Source organism: Adiantum capillus-veneris, chromosome 5, assembly GCF_014529385.1.
Source record: "Adiantum capillus-veneris isolate H3 chromosome 5, ASM1452938v2, whole genome shotgun sequence".
Lineage (NCBI taxonomy): Eukaryota > Viridiplantae > Streptophyta > Polypodiopsida > Polypodiales > Pteridaceae > Adiantum > Adiantum capillus-veneris.
In genome coordinates, this window is record NC_140935.1 from 115,510,578 (window position 1) to 115,534,466 (window position 23,889).

A 23,889-nucleotide genomic window follows, 5' to 3' on the forward strand; every position below is an offset into this window, starting at 1 on the left:
CTTTGTGAGGTCTTTAAGAGCAATCTTCAATTGAAAATAGCCTGAAAAACCATCACACACACTGTACCTCTCATAACCAACCACTGAATCCAAGATCTCATCAATGAATAGAAGAGGATATGGGTTCTTCTTAGTGGCTGCATTTAAGGGTTTAAAATCTACACAAATTCTCCACTTCCCATCCTTCTTTGGACTGACTACAACTGGACTCACCCATTCTGTGGTCTCCATAGGGACTATGAACCCTGCCTTCAATAACTTGTCCACCTCTTCTCGCAAGGATTCCATTTGCTCTTGACCCATCCTTCTTAGCCTTTGCCGCACTGGTTTAGCACCTTCTTTCAACTCTATATGCGTCTCTTCACCCTTGAACCCTCTGATCTCTTCATATGAAGTAATGAACAAATCAGGAAAACTAGCCAGCATGTGAAAATATATCTCCTTCTCCATAGATGAGAGGTCTCTGCTGATCATTTGTGTCATCAATTCCTGCTTCTTTGAAAACTCAACCTTGGTTTGCATCAGCCCTTCAATCACTTCATAAGGCCCTTCACTTTCATCTTCAACCTCATTCGCAAATGCAACAAAACCAAACTCCTGGATTTCTTTGTCCATCAAAAGAAATGCAACATCAGCATCCTCATCATTGCTGGTAGTGCTATCACTGTCCTCATCTGTCACCGTGGAAGATCCTTCATCACTAGACTCATCCTCATCTTCATAAAGCTCCTCTAATCGTTTCCTTGTGTCCATATTATAAAGCTACTTGGTACTTGTCTTTCCATAGAGGCTAATCGTACCATGTCGCCAATCTTGAACAGCTCCCACTGCACGTAACCATGGTCTGCCCAGTATAATAGGATATGCTCACAACCCTGTTGGCATCACATGAAAATCAACCACTGCGTTTGCATCATATTCCTCCACTTCTAAGCTCTTTACAACACCCAAGAATTTTACTTTTTGATGGTTTGCCAATCTGATCCGAAAACCTGACACCCCAGCCACTGTGAGACCCATCTTCTCAACGCATGAGTGTGTTATGACGCATATTTGGGCTCCACTATCCACATAAGCTTGTCCCAAATTTTTCCTTTTATGCCACACATCTACTATTTGACAAATGTCTAGTAGCTCATCCATTGCCAACACCTTTACTGAACCTCTCTCTGGCTCTTTCTCCATTGGGTTAACCATCCTCTTCCATTGTCGCTTTATCTTAGGCACCATCTCTATAAGCTGCGCAAAAGTAGCATCTGCCTTCTTGCTCGTCAGATCCTCCTTCAAGTCATAGCTTAATTTCCCATCCCCTAGTGGAAAATCTAAAACATGAAACTTGCGACGAGCCCTCCTTTTCCTCTTGGCCTTGACATCCTCGTCTTCATGGCTCTTTCCTTTCTTCTTACTAGGACCTGGGACACTACTTCCTTCCTTTTCCTCTGTGGTCCTCTTCCCAATAGGCATCACTAATGTATCCTCTAGCTTTGATGCCTTCTCCAAGGTGACTACACTTAGCACTTTTGTCTTTCCCTTTTCCTCTTGGGTTAATCCACTGGTTCTTTCCTCTCCCTTAATTTCGATGCCATAATCATTTGACATAGTTAACACTTGTCTTGGCAATGGATACATGTCTCCCCCCATCCTTGGTGGCCTATCACATTGCGGGCTGATGTGACCCAACTCTCCACAATTGTAACATGTGGGCGTCTGCCTCCAAAACCTACCATTGCTTTGTCCAACACCATTCCTAGGCCTTTCTTCACCTCTTGGCTGATTTGCAAACCTCCCTCGACCTCGATTATTTCCCACTTGACCTAGCATGTTTAGGCTGAGATTCTTCATCAAATCTACCATTTGCCTCATGTCTTGCCTTAGCCCATCATCTTGCACTGTTGTAGTGACCAGTGCTGGCATAACCTGAGTAGTAACAGGAACCACTAGTTCGCGATGAACCCCTGACATGCGACCTTGTAAAGACTCTATAGGTTGAAATTCAGACCTCATGGGCAAAGACTCCACCCCTAACTGGATCATTTTCCTCAGCTTCCACTCTTTGTTCCTTGCTACCTCTAGTGCATCTTCATATGTCCTAGGCTTCTTTAGCTCCACTCTCTAACGTATATTCTCCCAAAGACCAGCCAAGAACTTGTCCTTCTTCATCATGTCAGGCAGGGGTACCTGTGGTGCTAAGTCCTTGCACATCCGCTCCCATGCCAATGAGAACTTACGTATGTACGCATCTACCGGCTCACCTTCCTTTTGCACCAAACCTTGTACTTCTTGCCACACTTTGTCAGGATCTTCTATCTTCACAAACTCCACTTCCAACCCATGCCTAAGATTGTCCCAACTCAATCTTACAGGTGGATCCACTGCACGCAACTCCTCTTCAAATGTTTTGGACCAGACTCGTGCATCACTCTTCAAACAAATTTGGAGAAGACGTAACATCTGCGCAGGGTCATGAATCTAGTTGCTAATGGAGGGAACCTCCATCTTTTCCAAAAAATCTTCCACATCTTCATCACTTCTTCCATGAAACTCCCGATAAGAGAAAGCCATGGCTACCCAAGTTACAATGCTTTGAGAACCCCTTTCAACACACGGGCAAGAACCGAAAACTTTTGACTACCCAATCCCCAGAAACTTCAATGGAGATCAACTTTAGATAAGGACAAACACATGCACATCAAATGAGTTTTCGTAGTTGATCATCGGAATTTTAACAGGCAAAGGATATTCCAAGATCTCTCGTAATCTTCTTGGCCCGAACATAAAGACTATGCGCTGCTGGAAAAAAATCTTCCTGGACACATGAAAATTTATCTGGATTCTTTGAGTTAAATGAAATGGAGTGAATTTAGGGCCATTTTGATCATCCATTAAAGCCAACCATGCAGCTCCCAAGAAGGCACACCTAGCTTATCCTCTGATTTTGCCAAAATTTCAGCAGCATAACAACATAAATTGCTCAAAATACCAAAAAACCAGCCATCATAACTTGGAAACATTTTGGTAGAGTTTCCCTAGAAGTAGAGCAATGTGAACCCAAAATATAGACTGTCTATGTATGCATAAACTGCCAACAATAGAACCCGAGCATCAATTAGGAATCACTAGTACATAGCCTATGGCAAGGTCACAAAAAGGGTGCTCCAACTACTTGTATTACCGAAAGGATCTCCACATTTGAGAATCCCCCAGCTCAATAAAAACCTCACGCTATCGACTCTCACACGAAGGCTAATGCAAATCGCGTATAGTCAAGTCTCAGAAATGACTATCTTCTAGACCAAGTCTCAGAAATGGCTGGGACTGCCAAATATAACCAAGTATGGCTCCACAAATGCGTACAATGGTAGTTTCCACAAGTAACGTACAATCCAGCAAACAATGCGCTAAAATAGGCGCCAAGTGATGCATACCCACAATAACTGCAAGTGACATCACTGCTAGTATATCACTGTACTCCATCTACCTGTACCTCTGTGAATCACATGTACCTGTACCTGTCCCTGTAACCTGTAACCTGTAACCTATAATCCCCAATCTCGAAGCAGAATGTACTCGAAGAAGATCCTCCGTGGGGGCACCAAAAGAATTTGAGCGGGATGAAAACACACACAACGACTCTATAATGACCCGACACACACTCTTGGAATGATACACACACACATTATGGGGCACCACTCGGCTTACACAACCAGCCTGGCCAAGACAGGAAACACACAGACGGAGTGAGAAGAGAGAGATTTTCCACTTGCCCACTCAACACTTACACATCCAGACTCACACACACACTGTCAATTCAGCTCAAAGGAGGCAAATTGCTGTTGTTTAGACTCAATGAAGCTCAGCCCAACACCAATGGGGCAAATAGTTTACATAGTATTGAGGAAATACACCAGATACAACCACAAAGTTAAGTAGAGGCTTCACTCACCGGAGAAGATTACATAGAAAAACAACAGAAAATCTGTGAGGAATTTGGCAAAAGGGACAGCGCCATTGTGTTCGGAACGGACAAAAATCCCACCCTACAATGTCACAGCGCTCAAATCCGACCTCGGACGAGCAGTTTAGGGCCAAAAAATGCTCCAAAAACAGCAAAAACGCACTTGCGGCTGTTCCTCCTCTCTTCTCCACGTTTTTTCTAGTCTTCTCTCTGTTTTTTCAGTTCCCACACTTAGTTTTATTAGTTGGGCACCCTTGGCATTTTAGATGACCTCAAACGGACCCCGAACAGGCCAAAAACTGACCTCGCAGTGCATAGTTGTCACCTTTTTGCATCATCCGCACACCTGGCACTCATTTCTTTTCAATAATGCGTCTCGCAACCACATGAAGTGGCCCCAAAAAGTGGTCATAATGATGACCTTTTTGCATAACTCTCACAAGAAAACACCCACGTTGTGTCCGTATTCATCCACTGAAAGTATTGACCCTGTTCGGCCTCCTGACGCCACTCGATGCCATCTGACGCACCTGCTTACCTCTTGTCGTCAGCCCGCGGATAGCTTCCTCGAGAAGTTTTACGCGCTACCAAATCCTCCTTATTGTAGAAAAAACACACTGGTACTGATAATAGTGAAAATCGCTGCACTGTGTACACCCTGTCCTACCTGTACACACGTGGGCCCCACGTAACCACCTGGCTATGGAAATTGGGCAATCCTTTATTGATGCACCATGCATGGATATGTACATATGCGCAATTCCTTGCTCCAAAAAACTTCTGACAACGCCTATAGCGACACCCATAGTGAAGGCCGTAACAATGGTATTGTTGTGACATTCATGGCGATGCCGGGGATAAAAATATCCAGGTGTATTTTTTGTATCGCCGTCACAAGCCTTAAGCACGTCTTGTAGTGTCTTGATACTCTGAACTCTCAAGACTCTTCAATCTTCACTCCAAGGTTTGTATTTTGTAGAGCCTAGGAGCACTCAATGCCGAACCTTGTAGTAGTTGTAATATCAAATCATTATTTATAGAACCCTTGTGTATGAATCTCAATAAATATTTCCAATTTTGTCATGGTTCCATGCATATAAATTGAAGTCTTTCAGTTCAATTTAGCTCTCTTTGCTCATCTAGTCTAATGTCATGTTAGTTGAAGTTTGAATAGATTGCCATCAAGTCATTAGAAGCCTGAAGTCCTCATCTGGTCATTTGAGAGTAGAAACTGATTTAGTACTAGTCTTCTTCTAGATAAGCTATCAAATCAATCTAGCTCATAAATGATTTAGATATTGCTAAATACAATTGTTTATGATGTAGGACAAATGATGGAAGCTCATCCCAACATCCAAAGTTGTGATATTGATTGGCTCAAGCAATCGCTAGAATAAGAGACTTGAAATGTTAATAAGTGGAGGATTGAAGTCCTTGGACTCAAAGAGATTATGATAGAGGAAGAAAAGGTTGAGAGAGAACAACACACAAGACCATTATGTGAGGTGTGGTAGCCCATGCGCATGCATGCAGGAAGGGGAAAGGAGAAGAGGAGAGAAGAGAATCAAAGTCTTGGAAAAATGTAACACACTAGAAGGAGAGTAGTATGTACACTTCTTAATTTGTATGTGTAAGAGAAGAATACAATGGTAAGTGAGTGTTGAGAGTGTCCAAGATTCTGGCCACAAGGTCGTTACCCAAAAATCTTCCACTTGAAGGAAAATCTAGTTGTAAATGGCAACTAAAGCTAGCACGTACAATCGTGAAGCACGATGTCAAGAAGAGTGGAGTGCAACTAGGAATGCACCATGTCTTTGACTGTGAGAGTTAGCAACAACATCCAACAAGTCGCAAAATATTTGGAGCAAATAGCACACTTATAAAGAAAACTCTAGCCATGAAAGGCTCACTCTAAAAAGGAACTAAGATAAATTCAAATCTCTTTGTATGTGATGATTTAGTGTAGCCTCACTCCCAATTGCAAAGGTACAATGCTTGTATGTCGTACCAAAAACCCTTTCTTCCTCCTTCAATTCTTTGTTGAGTCCATTTGATGGAAGCTTCAACACTTCAACCTGGTTGGGAAGGTCTTCAAGTGCAATGACTATGTATCTCATTTTCCATAAGCCCAACGACATTGCAACTAGATCTGTGACCCACTTATAGAGCATAGCTAGTGAATATGTAGGGTGCAATCCATCACGATGATGGATATTTGAATACAAACTTTCATAAAACATTTTGTTAAGGTCCATTTGGGTGTCCTTATCATTGAGAACCCTCAATGGCATCTCATTTCTTTTTTTTTTGGTTGCTTGGACAAGTACCCATCTTTCAAAAGTATCCATAGGCTTTTTCTCTTTTAAACTCTTCAATAGACCACCCTTCTTGCCTTGTCAAAGTGCTCAGATAGCTTCCAATGAGCAGCCAATCACCTTGATATAGATCCTCTATAAATGACTCAAGTGAATTTGACATGCAAACATGATCACACTTATCATGGGAGCTACTATTAAACTTTGTGCCTACATCGTTGCCCTCAAAAACCATTTCTTCTTCATTCTCATATCTTGCTCTAGAAAGCATATCCGCAACTAGATTACCTCTCCTTGCAATTATATTCTTAAATGTAGGATTAAAGGACTTTATGTAGGCAATCAAACTAACCATAGCAGTATCAGGAGTTGAACACCATTTGATCATTAGAAGAAGGGGTAGACAATCAATCTTCACTATTACATTTGATTCTATCAAATACTCTTTGTCGCACTTTAGTGTTGTGACTACTCCCCATAATTTTCTTTTTATGTATTTATAATTGTCTTGACATGCATTTAGGACCTTTGCTCCAAATCTCACCACGTATTTGGCACCTACATCATCTTGCCCAATCACCCATCCAATTCCCATGGGGCTAGTATACATTTTCGCAGTCACATGTCTTCCACATTCATAGTTTTCTTTCCTAAAAGTTGAAGACATAATTAATAGCTTCTTTAATTTCCTCATGACGTGTTTGCATTTCATTCCATTGAAATTTTTGGCTCTTTTTTAAGAGTTGATACAAAGGTTCTAGTATATGTGCATAATATGGAATCCAACACACATGCACCCATGAACCTTTGAACCTCTATTATATTTATACGTTTCTCTTTTATTCTTTGAATTGCAATCTTTTCCGGACATGGTCTTCTACTATATGACCCACACATACGTCCCACAATAAGAACTTCATTAACTCCAAACATTGACTTTTGCCTATATAAGGTAAGGTTCAATTCTTACGGCCTTGACAAGGTCTTATCACAATCATTGGTATGATTATTCACATACTTGCACGCCGCACCCCCTTGAGTCCAAAGCCACATTTATATCACTTAAATCACATCCTTTGATTGGCACGTTGTGAGCGGGATGGAAATACACAGAACGCCTCTATAACGACCCGACACACACTGTTGGGAAGATACACACACACACACTATGGGGCACCACTCGGCTTACACAACACACCTGGCCGAGACAAGTAACACACCTATGGAGTGAGAGGAGAGAAACTATTCACTTGCCCACTCCACACAGAGACACACACACACACACACACACACACACACCCAAAAAACTCAGCTCAAAAGAGGAGAACTTCTGATGTTTAGATACAAATGAGCTTGGGCCAACACCAATGGGCAAACAACTCACACAATATGGGTAAAATATGCCAGATACAATCACAAATCGGAGAAGAAGCTTCATTCATAGGAGAAACTTACACAACCAAAAAAGCAGAAAAAGAGGGAGGAAATTGGCAAAACAGACAGCGCCATCGCATCCGCAACGGCCCAAAACTCCAGTTTACAATGTCAAAGTGCTCAAATCCGACCTCGGATGAGCAGTTTACGGCCAAAACAGGCTCCAAAAACCCCAAAAACACACCTGCGGCTGTTCCTCCTCCCTTCTCCACGTTTTTTCTGGTCTTCTCTCTGTTTTTTCAGTTCCCACACTTAGATTTATTAGTTGGGCACCCGTGGCCTTTTAGATGACCTCAAACGGACCCCGAACAGGCCAAAAACTGACCTCGCACTGCATAGTTGTCACCTTTTTGCATCATTCGCACACCTGGCACTCATCTTTTTTCCAATAATGCATCTCGCCACCACGTGAAGTGGCCCCAAAAAGTGATCCTTATGATGACCTTTCTGCATAACTCTCACAAGAAAACACCCACGTTGTGTCCGTCCTCATCCGCGTGCAAATATTGACCTCGTTCGTCCTCTTGACGCCACTAGATGCCATCTGACACACCTGCTGACCTCATGTCGTCGGCCCGCGGATAGCTTCCTCGAGAAGTTTTACGCGCTACCAACTCCTCCTTATTGTAGAAAAAACACACTAGTATTGATAATAGTGAAAATCGCTGCACTATGTACACGCTGTCGTACCTGTACACATGTGGGCCCCACGTAACCACCTCGCTATGGAAAGTGGGTAATCCTTTATTCGATGCACCATGCATGTGTATGTACATATGCGCAATCCCTTGCTCAATAAAACTCCTGACATAATTTGCCCATCCCCTAGCCTGCTAGATCATTCATGATCAGCAGCAGCAAAGAGAGATATGAGACTCGCCGCATCACAGGTCTCCTCATCCTTCACCAACATTGCTTGCTCCACAAACTCCACTTCCAACCCATGTCGTAGATTGTCCCAACTCAACCTTACAGGTGGATTAGCCACCCGCAACTCCTCTTCAAATGCTTTAGACCAAACTCGTGCATCACTCTTCAAACAAATTTGGAGAAGGCGAAACATCTGCGCAGGGTCATGAATCTGGTTGCTAATGCAGGCAACCTCCATCTTTTCCAAAAATTCTTCCACATCTTCATCACTTCTTCCATGAAACTCCGAATAAGGGAATGCCATGGCTACCCAAATTATGATGCTTTGAGAACCCCTTCGAACACACGTGCAAGAACCCAAAACTTTTCACTACCCAATCCCCAGAAACTTCAATGGAGCTCAGCTTTAGATAAGGACAAACACATGCACATCAAATGAGTTTTCATAATTAATCATCGGAATGACAACAGGCAAAGGACATTCCAGGATCTCTCTCAATCTTCTTGGCCCAAACATAAAGACTATGCGCTGCTGGAAAAAGATCTTCCTGGACACATGAACATTAATCTGAATTCTTTGAGTTAAATGAAAAGGAGTGAACTGAGGGCCATTTTGATCATCCATTAAAGCCAACCATGAACCTCCCAAGAAGGCACACCTGACTCAACCTCTGATTTTGCCAAAATTTCAGCAGCATAACAGCATAAATGGCTCAAAATACCAAAAAACCAGCCATCATAACTTGGAAAAATTTTGGCAGAGTTTCCCCAGAAGTAGAGCAGTGTGAACCCAAAATATAGAGTGTCTATGTATGCATAAACTGCCAACAATAGAACCCGAGCATCAATTAGGAATCACTAGTACATAGCCTATGGTGAGGTCACAAAAAGGGTGCTCCAGCTACTTGTATCACCGAAAGGATCTCTACATTTGAGAATCCCCCAGCTCAATAAAAACCTCAAGCTATCGACCCTCACACGAAGGCTAATGCAAATCTCATATAGTCAAGTCTCAGAAATGACTATCTTCCAGACCAAGTCTCAGAAATGGCTGGGACTGCCAAATACAACCAAGTATGGCTCCACAAATGCGTACAATGGCAGTTTCCACAAGTAACGTACAATCCAGCAGACAATGCGCTCAAGCAGGCTCTAAATGATGCATACCCACAACTGCAAGTGACATCACTGCTAGTATATCAGTGTACTCTAGCTACCTGTTGCTGTGTGAATCACCTGTACCTGTCTCTGTAACTTGTAACCTGTAATCTGCAACCTGTAATTCCGAATCTCGAATCTTGAAGCTCGAAGCAGAAGGTACTCGAAGAAGATCCTCCGTGGGGGTGCCAAAAGAATGTGAGCGGGATGGAAACACACAGAACGCCTCTATAACGACCCGACACACACTGTTGGGAAGATACACACACACACACTATGGGGCACCACTCGGCTTACACAACACACCTGGCCGAGACAGGAAACACACCTATGGAGTGAGAGTAGACAAACTATCCACTTGCCCACTCCACACAGAGACACACACACACACACACACACACACCCAAAAAAATCAGCTCAAAAGAGGAGAACTTCTGATGTTTAGATACAAATGAGCTTGGGCCAACACCAATGGGCAAACAACTCACACAATATGGGTAAAATATGCCAGATACAATCACAAATCGGAGAAGAAGCTTCATTCATAGGAGAAACTTACACAGCCAAAACAACAGAAAAAGAGGGAGGAATTTGGCAAAATAGACAGCGCGATCGCGTCCGGAGTGGCCCAAAACCCCAGTCTACAATGTCAAAGTGGTCAAATCCGACCTCGGATGAGCAGTTTACGGCCAAAACAGGCTCCAAAAATCCCAAAAACACACCTACGGCTGTTCCTCCTCCCTTCTCCACGTTTTTTCTGGTCTTCTCTCTGTTTTTTCAGTTCCCACACTTAGATTTATTAGTTGGGCACCCGTGGCCTTTTAGATGACCTCAAACGGACCCCGAACAGGCCAAAAACTGACCTCGCAGTGCATAGTTGTCACCTTTTTGCATCATTCGCACACCTGGCACTCATCTTTTTTCCAATAATGCATCTCTCCACCACGTGAAGTGGCCCCAAAAAGTGGTCCTAATGATGACCTTTCTTCATAACTCTCACAAGAAAACACCCACGTTGTGTCCGTCTTAAATCCGCGTGCAAATATTGACCTCGTTCGCCCTCTTGACGCCACTAGATGCCATCTGACGCACCTGCTGACCTCATGTCGTCGGCCTGCGGATAGCTTCTTCAAGAAGTTTTACGCGCTACCAACTCCTCCTTATTGTAGAAAAAACACACTAGTATTGATAATAGTGAAAATCGCTGCACTATGTACATGCTATCCTACCTGTTCACATGTGGGCCCCACGTAACCACCTGGCTATGGAAATTGCGTAATCCTTTATTCAATGCACCATGCATGTGTATGTACATATGGGCAATCCCTTGCTCAAAAAAACTCCAGACATAATTTGCCCATCCCCTAGCCTGCTAGATCATTCATGATCAGCAACAGCAAAGAGAGATATGAGACTCGCCGAATCACAGGTCTCCTCATCCTTCACCAACATTGCTTGCTGCACAAACGCCACTTCCAACCCATGTCATAGATTGTTCCAACTCAACCTTACAGGTGGATCAGCCACCCGCAACTCCTCTTCAAATGCTTTAGACCAAACTCGTGCATCACTCTTCAAACAAATTTGGAGAAGGCGTAACATCTGCGCAGGGTCATGAATCTGGTTGCTAATGCAGGCAACCTCCATCTTTTCCAAAAATTCTTCCACATCTTCATCACTTCTTCCATGAAACTCCGGATAAGATAAAGCCATGGCTACCCAAATTATGATGCTTTAAGAACCCCTTCGAACACACGTGCAAGAACCCAAAACTTTTCACTACCCAATCCCCAGAAACTTCAATGGAGCTCAGCTTTAGATAAGGACAAACACATGCACATCAAATGAGTTTTCATAGTTAATCATCAGAATGACAACAGGCAAAGGACATTCCAGGATCTCTCTCAATCTTCTTGGCCCAAACATAAAGACTATGCGCTGCTGGAAAACGATCTTCCTGGACACATGAACATTAATCTGAATTCTTTGAGTTAAATGAAAAGGAGTGAACTGAGGGCCATTTTGATCATCCATTAAAGCCAACCATGAACCTCCCAAGAAGGCACACCTGACTCAACCTCTGATTTTGCCAAAATTTCAGCAGCATAACAGCATAAATGGCTCAAAATACCAAAAAACCAGCCATCATAACTTGGAAAAATTTTGGCAGAGTTTCCCCAGAAGTAGAGCAGTGTGAACCCAAAATATAGAGTGTCTATGTATGCATAAACTGCCAACAATAGAACCCGAGCATCAATTAGGAATCACTAGTACATAGCCTATGGCGAGGTCACAAAAAGGGTGCTCCAGCTACCTGTATCACCGAAAGGATCTCTACATTTGAGAATCCCCCAGCTCAATAAAAACCTCACGCTATCGACCCTCACACGAAGGCTAATGCAAATCTCGTATAGTCAAGTCTCAGAAATGACTATCTTCTAGACCAAGTCTCAGAAATGGCTGGGACTGCCAAATACAACCAAGTATGGCTCCACAAATGTGTACAATGGCAGTTTCCACAAGTAACGTACAATCCAGCAGACAATGCGCTCAAGCAGGCGCTAAATGATGCATACCCACAACTGCAAGTGACATCACTGCTAGTATATCACTGTACTCCAGCTACCTGTAGCTGTGTGTATCACCTGTAGCTGTACCTATCCCTATAACTTGTAACCTGTAATCTGCAACCTGTAATCTCGAATCTCGAATCTTGAAGCTCGAAGCAGAAGGTACTCGAAGAAGATCCACCGTGGGGCCGTCAAAAGAATGTGAGCGGGATGGAAACACATAGAAGGCCTCTATAACGACCCGACACACACTCTTGGGAAGATACACACACACACACTATGGGGCACCACTCGGCTTACACAACACACCTGGCCGAGACAGGAAACACACCTATGGAGTGAGAGGAGACAAACTATCCACTTGCCCACTCCACACAGAGACACACACACACACACACACACACCCAAAAAACTCAGCTCAAAAGAGGAGAACTTCTGATGTTTAGATACAACTGAGCTTGGGCCAACACAAATGGGCAAACAACTCACAGAATATGGGTAAAATATGCTAGATACAATCACAAATCGGAGAAGAAGCTTCATTCATAGGAGAAACTTACACAGCCAAAACAACAGAAAAAGAGGGAGGAATTTGGCAAAATAGACAGCGCGATCGCGTCCGGAGTGGCCCAAAACCCCAGTCTACAATGTCAAAGTGGTCAAATCCGACCTCGGATGAGCAGTTTATGGCCAAAACAGGCTCCAAAAATCCCAAAAACACACTTGCGGCTGTTCCTTCTCCCTTCTCCACGTTTTTTCTGGTCTTCTCTCTGTTTTTTCAGTTCCCACACTTAGATTTATTAGTTGGGCACCCGTGGCCTTTTAGATGACCTCAAACAGACCCCGAACAGGCCAAAAACTGACCTCGCAGTGCATAGTTGTCACCTTTTTGCATCATTCGCACACCTGGCACTCATCTTTTTTCCAATAATGCATCTCGCCACCACGTGAAGTGGCCTTAAAAAGTGGTCCTAATGATGACCTTTCTGCATAACTCTCACAAGAAAACACCCACGTTGTGTCCGTCCCCATCCGCGTGCAAATATTGACCTCGTTCGCCCTCTTGACGCTACTAGATGCCATCTGACGCACCTGCTGACCTCATGTCGTCGGCCCGCGGATAGCTTCCTCGAGAAGTTTTACGCGCTACCAACTCCTCCTTATTGTAGAAAAAACACACTAGTATTGATAATAGTGAAAATCGCTACACTATGTACATGCTGTCGTACCTGTACACATGTGGGCCCCACGTAACCACCTCGCTATGGAAAGTGGGTAATCCTTTATTCGATGCACCATGCATGTGTATGTACATATGCGCAATCCCTTGCTCAATAAAAATCCTGACAACGTCATCAACAAAGGGCATAGTAATTTGAGTATGAATTCACATAAGACTTTATTCATACCAATATTCATCATATGTGAAAGCGAGTTAGTTGCTCCCTGAGGTAAGGTGAACAGCCTTACCAAACCTAAAGGTGTCCTCATGGTAGTCAAATCCCTGATTTCCATAACTATTTGGAATTGATTATAGATTGAGTACTAATCCCCCATAGATTATATCCCCCTTCTTGAAAATGCATTTGCAAACTCATCTACAATTGTCCTTATATCCACATTCTTGATGATTTGTTTATTGGCAGGTTGCATATCATGGATAAAGCATAAAGAACCATTTTACTTCGGAACTATGAGCCACCTATTGCATATGGAGCACAAGAACGGTTCAAAATGTTGAGCTTATATGTAAAGCTACTCAATATATGGCTTCTCTATATATGGCACCCAGGTCCCCTCTATATATAAATCATCTCATGTGTGTATTCTACAAACTTTGGGGTTCTATTTCTGTGCTCTCTCTCTCTCTCTCTCTCTCTCTCTCTCTCTCTCTCTCTCTCTCTCTCTCTCTCTCTCTCTCTCTCTCTCAACATGGTATGAGAGCAATACGTTTTTGTTTTCTATTTTTTTCCTGATTCAAAACGATTTTGCAGAAACTAGCCTCGCAAGGGACTGGAATCGATGTGGTCTACAACTTTACAGAAGAAAGTTTTTTCAAATTCTGCACCGATTTTGAGTTCTCGTTCGTGGACTCCGCACATACCTAAAAAGCAACTTTTGCTTTTTGTTTTTGATTTTTTTTCTAATTAAAAACAATTTTGCAGAGACTACCCGCTTTGAGGAAATGGAATCAATGTGGTCTACAACTTTGAAGAAAGTTTTTTCAAATTCTTCACCGATTTTGAGTTCTCGTTTGCAGACTGTGCACATACCTGACAAGCAACTTTCGCTTTTTTTTATTTTATTTTTCTGCTAATTGAAAATGATTTTGCACAAACTACCCACTAGTGGGAATGGAATCAATGAGGTCTACAACTTTGCAAAAGGAAGTTTTTTCAAATTCTACACCGATTTTGAGTTATTGTTCGCGGACTGCGCACATACGTGAAAAGCAGCTTTCACTTTTTGTTTTTGAGTTTTCTACTAATTGAAAACGATTTTGTAGAAACTACTCGCGTGAGGGACCGGAAACGATGTGGTCTACAACTTTGTAGATCGTTCACGGACTGCGTACATACCTGAAAAGCAACTTTCATTTTATGTTTTTGATTTTTCTCTTAATTGAAAACGATTTTGAAGAAACTATCTCCTACAGGCTGCAGAATCGATGTGGTCTACATTTTTACAGAAGAAATTTCTTTCAAATTGTGCACCGATTTTGACTTATCGTACGCGGACTGCGTACTTGCCTGAAAAACAGCTTTGCTTTTTTTTTTTTCTCCTGATTGAAAATGATTTTGCAGAAACTAGCTACTCTCGTTATCGGAATTGATGTGGTCTACAACTTTGCAGAAGAAAGTTTTTCCAAATTCTGCACCGATTTTGAGGTATCGTTGGCGGACTACGTACATGTCTGAAAAGCAACTTATGCTTTTTGTTTTTTATTTTTTTCCTAATTGAGAACGATTTTGCAGAAACAGCTCGCGAAGGCATTGAAATCAATGCGGTCTATAACTTTGCAGAAGAAAGTTTTTTTTAAAAAATTCTGCACTGATTTTGAGTTATCGTTGGCGGACTGCTACATGCCTGAAAAGAAACTTTCGTTTTTTGTTTCTTGATTTTTCTCCTAATTGAGAACGATTTTGCAGAAACTATTCACTTGAGCCATCGGAATTGATGTGGTCTAAAACTTTGCAGAAGAAAGTTTCTCTAAATTCTGCATTGATTTTGGGTTATCGTTTCGGGTTGTGAATATGTTTGAAAAGAAAAAATTTACTTTTTGCTTTTGATTTTCCTCATAATCAAAAACTTCTCAATTATATTTTTTCTTCATCAATTATATATTTGTTACTGACGTAACTTTGCTGCAGAAGCTAGTTACATATCGTTCCGATTCAGTCGAGCCGTTGATGATCGTCCAAATTCTATCGAGCTACTACTGGTACATTATCTTTTGTTATATGATATACTCGTTCATTGATTATCGTATAATTATTCTTCTAGAGATATAGTTTACGTCTTTTATTGATAATTTCTCGTTGTTGATACCATAGTGATTTTGATGGTAGCATGATGATGTTTTGTTAGTACTTTGATCATGGTGATTTAGTTATACCATGATGATATTTCATTGATACCATGGTTATTCTCGGTGATTCCATGATGATATTTCATTGATACCATGGTTATTCCCCATGATTCCACGATGATATTTCATTGATTCCATGGTGTTTTTCGTTGATTCCATGATGATGTTTCGTTGATACCATGGTTATTCTTGGTGATACCGTGATGTTGTTTCATTGATACCATGGTTATTCTCGGTGATGCCATGATGTTGTTTCCTCGATACAATGATTATTCTTGGTGATATCATGATGTTGTTTTGTTGATACCATGGTTATTCTCGGTGATACCATGATGTTGTTTCGTTGATACAATGAATATTCTATGATGCTTTTCATTGATACCATGATGATTTATTCATTTTTATTGATACGATGATGATATTTGTTAATACTTTGATGATACTCATTGATATCACTACGTTGATAAATGTCATTTTATGTAGTATATACATATGTTATTTGCATCACGTGTCATGCATCTTGTACTTTTTATGTTCATACTTTATGTCCACATATATTGTCATGCGTATATATGTCGTCAAAAGAGTGGCTTCCCAAACCATCTCTTATGGCATTGTGAACGTAATTATTTCACTAACGATGCTAATAATTTTCATGACTATGTTTTTTGAGTCTATGATCTATGTAGGATTGATCAAACAATTGATTTCATGAAGAAAAACTTGGTGACAACAAAAGATTTTTGAAGACATGTTTGGTGATGCCATATTGATGACATTATGAAGATATGTTTGGTGATGTGATAGTGATGACAAGCTACATAGCAAATTCATGGAGACACTTCTGATTACGAGCTAATCGATAGCCTTTACACCTCTTTATTGAACCTTTGTATTCATTATTGTATTTGATAGGATAGGAGTAATGTAACTCCTCATAAAACATTCATTGTAAAAGGAGTGATGTAGCTCCTCATAAAATATTCATTGTAAAAGGAGTGATGTAGCTCCTCATGAACATTTATATTCAATGATTTTTATAATATAACGGTGGGTGTATATAGAGCTGTGGGTTTTTTCCTTGATCCCCCAAGGGTTTTTTCATCCACAGTTAGGGACCCTTATTTGAGCAAGGTGTTGAGCTTATATGTGAAGCTACTCAATATATGGTTTCTCTATATATGGCACCTAGGTCCCCTCTATATATACATCATCTCATGTGTGTATTCTACACACTTTGGGGTTATATTTCTATGCTCTCTCTCTCTCTCTCTCTCTCAACACCCATCTTGATCTTTTCATTATGTAACTCAATAAGTTTTGATAAATGAGCCTTTGGAATCGGCATAGGCTACAATCTTCAAGGTACATGAGGGATAGTGAAGATTACCTTAGGAGAAACACTGGAAGGATCAACATACCCTATCTCATGCGGATCAAATGAGAAAGCCTTTCCATCTTTGGAAATTATTTCTTTTGCCTCTATCAAGTTTTCCTCACAACCAACCTTTAGCTCCTTCAAAGAATCCTACGCAAACTTGAGCCTAATCTTGCTAGGTCAAAAAGACTAGGCTGCAAAGTAGCTTATTCCATTTTGGTAGAGGTAATGCCACTTGTTTCACTTTCTTTGACTTAGACTTATGCTTAGTCTCCACTCATACATCAACACCTTGAGTGTTAGCAGCAAGCTAGCGTGGACAACATTTTTCGGAGTTCTCCTTGTAAAACAATTATTATTTTGATAAATTGAGAATATTGTAACTCCTGTTTTCTTGATAAAACTTGTAATTAATGAGCCGAGCCTACAAGCTTCCAGATTGTATCAGCCATTCAATTCCCAGCTTTGGCAGAACTTCAGATTATTACGTTTGACCACCCAAAAACCTTGGCTAAGGTATAAAAGACAATTTTTGTAAGTTTTTTATAAGCTTTTGGATAAGAAATACACAGCGTGAGCTAATGGCGCTCACTTCTCTCCTTCTCGCGCTTCCTACTCCCTCTCCGGTTGTCACATTGCGAATGTGTTTGTGGCATTGCAACCGCAGGTAAGAGCTCTACGCATTGACGTAAGCCATTCACAGTATTTCATAGCTTTTGGCGTCACCGACCCACAGCCTAATTTCATCATAACTAGGAATTTATACTTCTAAAACAAAAACTAAGCATAGGCGGGGTATTGGGGCATCATTACTAAGCATTTAGATGCATTCTAGGTTGAAAACGACTATGTCAAAAATCCATTGTTGTTAATAATCGTGATTTTGAAACTTGACCTAATAGGCATGTGTGCTTAGGTCTTATAAACTTGTCCTAGAAGTTTCATTACGTTTGGATGCCATTTGATTTTGAAACTTGACCTAATAGGCATGTGTGCTTAGGTCTTATAAACTTGTCCTAGAAGTTTCATTACGTTTGGATGTCATTTGATACTATAACGGATGTGATTTTTTTGCCGATGAGCGATTGGATTTTGGTGATAGTCACTTGAGTGTAGCTTGAGATAGATACGAGTTGTTAGATGTTTTCCAAGAGATTGACAGCCTCTTTGTAGCCTCTATGCACTAGTCGAGTCAGCTTCGTCCCATGGTTTGACAAAATAATACTACAATAAGATAGGATGGTGAGGTTAGACATGCGTCCCACATTCGGCACCACTACTGGGGATCGAAGAGACCTAAACTAGGGAAAAACACGAGAGTCTTGTGTAATTTTCTTTTAACTTCCTCTATGTTCACCTAGAGTTCAAAACTCTCTTTTAGAAACCGCATAGCTTAAGATTGTCGTCTTTTGTTGTGTAGAGGTAGCTTGGAAGTAATCGTACTTGTTGAGTACCTTTAGGATTGTAGGATTGTAGATTTAGATTAGGATTTGGAGAATGATTGGTAGACGAGACAAGTCTTAAGATTAAGACTTTGAAAAACAAAAAAAACACAAGAAAACGAGTGTTTGTGGACACTTTCTACAACCCCATTGTATGAGAAACTAGGAGTAGGGTAAGTGGGATCCGAGGTGGATTTCATAGCGTTGCTCTCTTTGAAAGAATCAAGTGTGAGTTGTTATGTAAAGCTGCATCAATATAAATAATCGCAACTTGGTCCAAAAATTTATCGCAACAGTGACAAAAATTTATTTATAGGCTTATATTGATTATTTACTTTTGCCCTGTTTTTGAACTTTTTTGGCCAAGTTGGCATACCACTAGCTTTACCATGTTGTAATAAGATCACAAACCAAATTTGGTAAGATTTGGATCATTGGAGTGAAAACTGTGATAAAATTTGCAAAGTTAATTGATGACCATTTGACCAAATTGTCCAAACTTGGTGAAAACTGGCTAGTGACCTTAACATAAGGTGCTTAACACTAGGTTGGTAATGGGACATTTTTATGTCCTGGGACACTTTTATGTCCTGTTAAGTGACCATTTTCCTTGAATTATGTCAAGAGTTTCAAAATGGATTTTGAGGTGCTATCGGTCTAGAAATTTGTCTCATGAGCTGAAAAAAACTCGACATTTTTTTGGAATATCAGTTCCATCTTTAACCTTGTGCTTGCACAACATTTCACAACCTAAACTGTGTGAAAAAACGGGTCCTGTTTTTGGCTTTTTTCAACTTTTTGCAACTATACCACTCTAGAATTCATGTTTGTGAGGTCTATAATGCTAGAGAACTATCTTTAGTAGTCCTCAACATGTCCTGATGCTTCTAGGGAGAAATAAATGTTAAAGTTGTAAGTTATGACCAAATTACAAAAATTATCAAATCCTGTTTTTTAGCCAATTTTAGCTCTTCTATGATTTGTTTGGTGACTTTCATGATATCCAAATGCAGTTTTGATTTTCTACGTCGCATATTGTAACATAAAGCTAATATTCCTTGAGTTTTGGGGCACCTAATACCCTATTTTGCATAGTAGACAATGATGGTTGATTTTTTCAATTATAGAAGAAAACGAAACATTTTAGTATATCAAGTATAGCTTTTTCAATATTGTTAGTTTCTTGTGACAACTACATGCATTTTGTAGGTAGTAACCATATCTAGTCATAAGGATCAAATTTGGATAGATATTGAATAGTTTCTATGGGATTCTACAACTCATAATGTTGAACCCAGTTTTTTCATGTTTGCTGTATTTAGCACTTCATCTTTGTCCCCAAGATTCCCCTTGGTAAGAGATGTATTATTCTTTTGACATGCTCCATGGCTCCTTATGAACCTAAAGGACAATAGGGAACTAAGAAAACATGCATATATTATTTGTATTGAGTGTGGCTATAGAAACTTTGATGATAGGTTTGCAGAATGGTAAAAATTCAACTTTTTTGTACCTATTTCTTTTGGCAAAACAAAAAATAGTGAGTGAGAAGCAATCATATGTTCTGATCGCCAACCAATTGAATTTAACTAGGGAATTTATCTCAAGTCCTACAAAAATCCCTAATCTTATTTTTATGCAAGAAAATGTAAGAAATGACTGTTTTGATAAAAATGTACTGGTCCATCAACTTTGGAGGCTTGGTGTGACCAAAAGATGAGAAATTTTACAAGTTTCTTATTTTTTACATGTGTAGTAGGCCTTGAACTATAACCTCATGAAAGGATTTTACAAAATGAGTGGATCTATTATGGTTTTGGAGGTTTTTCTCAAAACCCTGAAAGGACACTTTTATATCCTGTTAGGTTACCAACCTAGTGTTAACAGATCTGTGTCAAAGTTGGGATAAAAATTTATATTGTCAAGAGTAAATAATTGCGATTATTTACATTTGCTTTAAAACTTGGTGATTTTGCAAATATGAGTATACCACAAGGCCAAGCACATCAATTAGACCCCACAAATCAATTTTGGTGAAATTTGGACCACAAAAGTGAGACTTAAGCCAGATTCTCGAAATCAGAGTCTGCGGACACGGAACAGTGGGTAAACTTGATCAAATTTTGTTCAAACTTGCCCAAGGGCTATAACAAGTTGTATACTTTCCAAACCAATCCAAAAAGTGGAAAAAAGTGATAAAAGTAATAATCGTTATTATTTACTTCTGCTATCAGAGACTTCAAATTTGACTTTTGGACTTATACAGTGTTACACCAGCATAATATAAGGCCACAGGGAAATTTTGGGATCAATTGGATCAAAACTGGTATAGATACACTCAGTTTATAGATTGCAGATTAGACCTTTGATTTTGCTAAGCTGAATCTGAAAGTCAAAATTTTGACTTCCATAGCACTAATTGAAGTGAAATATAGAGAACAGTCACTGGAGTTCTCAAGAGCTCTACTATCCTTATAGAAAAATAGCTTATTTGATAAATTTTGTACAAGAATCAGGTTACAGACGAGGAATCAGTGGCTTGACAGAAAGTTGCAATTGAATCAAGTGGACATTGACGATAAGTCAATCCCAGGTGAATACTCTATCCAGGGCTTCATACGTCTATATGAACCTTAGATCCGGTCGTGTAATAAGAAATCAAGGCCTATTCGGGGAAAACACCAGTAGAGTATCCACTGAAGAAAGCGTGAATCAAGGCAATTCCTTGCACACAATTCCTGAAGAAGTCTCGGATACTTTTTCAGATTCAACATCCCAAATGTCTTCTTACTCGACTCACTCGGAAACTGGAACGACAATGCGCTACAAGCATATCCTCTCTTTTTACAAGACTAATGGTCATGGAGCCCAAGTTTACTTGGATCCTAACGAAGAGTACGCTATTCGCATTGATGATCATGGTATTGAGTTCGAAGAAGAGATTAGGGCCAACAAACAAGGAAACATGTACATGGATCAAAACGTAACTCAATATGTATAAGTTGAAAATCCAGATGTAATAGACAAATGGGGATTAGAAGTAAACACTATAATCCTAGATATGTCAGCAAAAGAAGGACCACCAACCTTGGAATTCGAGGGATACCATCAAGTAGACTTGAAGCCTTTGAAACAGCTTAGTACGGATAATCCTAGGATAAGAGTCTATTGTTGGGAAGATAGAAACATAAGAGATCGTCTATGGACTTCTCATGTTAGACCACGGAAATTAACGGCCATGAAGATCATCTATATCTTCAAAATCAAAGATAAGGGATATGCGGACCTACCAACTTACTTTTTTAGGGATTGTTATAACAACAACTTTATTATGATGACTCCTGAGGAGGTAGAACAAACCAAATACCAGGGGTATTCCATACGGGATTGGATATTGGGTCAAGGACTAGAAACCACTTCAAGAGATGAACATCGTGAGAGATCATCTGGAAGTAATGTGAAGAAACCAAAAACCACCTCATCACGTAGAAAAACGGGTGACACTAAGGCCAGCCCAGGGCTACATGAGTCACTATTTCTGACAGACTGATTTGAAGGACTCGGAACAGGACCAACTCCCAAAAGACCTGGATTTGAACCGAATAGACGTGTCAGACCAGCTGATTTCCAAAACTGGATCAGAAAATATAGTGGATCAGGGGATCCATATGACCACTTAGCAAGCTTCAAGCAAGTGCTAAGAGCAGAGCGTATATTTGACTTCCATACTCAATTTGAGGGGTTTCGAATGAAATTAGAAGAAAAAGCTTTGACATGGTTCCAAAACATTCCACCAAGGTCAATCATGGATTTGAATACATTAGCTCAAGGATTTGTAGCTGCTTGTTCTAAAATGGGGATTAAACATAATACGGTAGCTCAAATCTACAGCTTCAAAAATAAACATGGTGAGTCTGTTAGGGACTGTGCAACTCGAATGAAACAATACATTGCCAGATGCCCAGAGATGGAGATACCTATAGAGAGCGACTTGTATCATTGTTTCTGGAGGGATTGCTAAACAAAGAACTTCATGCTATACTCTATAGTAAAAAGCATACAACCCTAGAGGCGTGTGTCTCTGATGCTATCGACCTAGGAGACAATTGTGAGATCTTTAGTGAAGAGGATATCCCTAATGATAACCAAAGCGAGAAGACTGCATCCACAAAACCAGCACAACTGGGAACGGCTGCTGCGGCACCACTCTTAGCCATAGAAGATATGCTAAAAAGGATGAATGACATGATGAACAATATGCAAAAAGCACCTATGAGAGGACCAGGACAGGGGATATCCCCACAAGGACAACCAGTTAGGCAAAAAAAATGGTGTGCAATTGAGGGTAAATGGACCAACCATGAGACCCACGAGTGCTACTTCAGACCAAAGTATGATGGGAATGCTCAATACGTACCCATGCGGCCACCAGGACAACCCATGTACAGCTATCATCCTAATATGGCTCAAGTTCAAAGACCACAAATGGGTATGGAGAGACCTCAATCTATGTTGGGACAACAACCTCCTTATCCAGGACATAATGTGATTCCTGTAAAGTACATGCACTCAGAAGGAGTCATAGATGAACAAGCATTAGTGCCTGTTACAACCTATGCAGAGTCTAGTCCATCGACAGTAATGGTAGAGGGAGATGGAGATAGTCCACAACCATTACCAATGGAGGAAACCATGACTTATGCTCCACCAGAGCTCGCACCAATGTATTATGTGTTAGGAAATAAGATGTAGCTAAATAGATAATTGAGTAGATTACTTAATGGAGAGAGACAGATTACAGATTTACATACACGAGATTATAGAGTAGAGAGAGAGAGAGAGAGAGAGAGAGAGTACACACGATATACGTGGTTCACCCAATGTGGGCTACGTCCACGGGAAAGCAGCCACTCAATGGCTTTAATACTTCAAAACAAGAAGTAATTTACAAAGGGATTATACCCTTAATGGAGCTCCCGCCTTGCTTCACTCTCACCACCTCACACTCACCTTGTTGCATCAACTTCACACTATATAATGTGTATAGAAATGGCCTCCTTTTATAGGCCAAAAGGGCTGCCCTCTCTTATGAGAGATAGCCATGTGTAGCCGCCCTTGTGCGAATAAGTCCAAATCGGACCCTCCAATCCGCCCATGTGTGGCCGCCCTTGAGAAGAC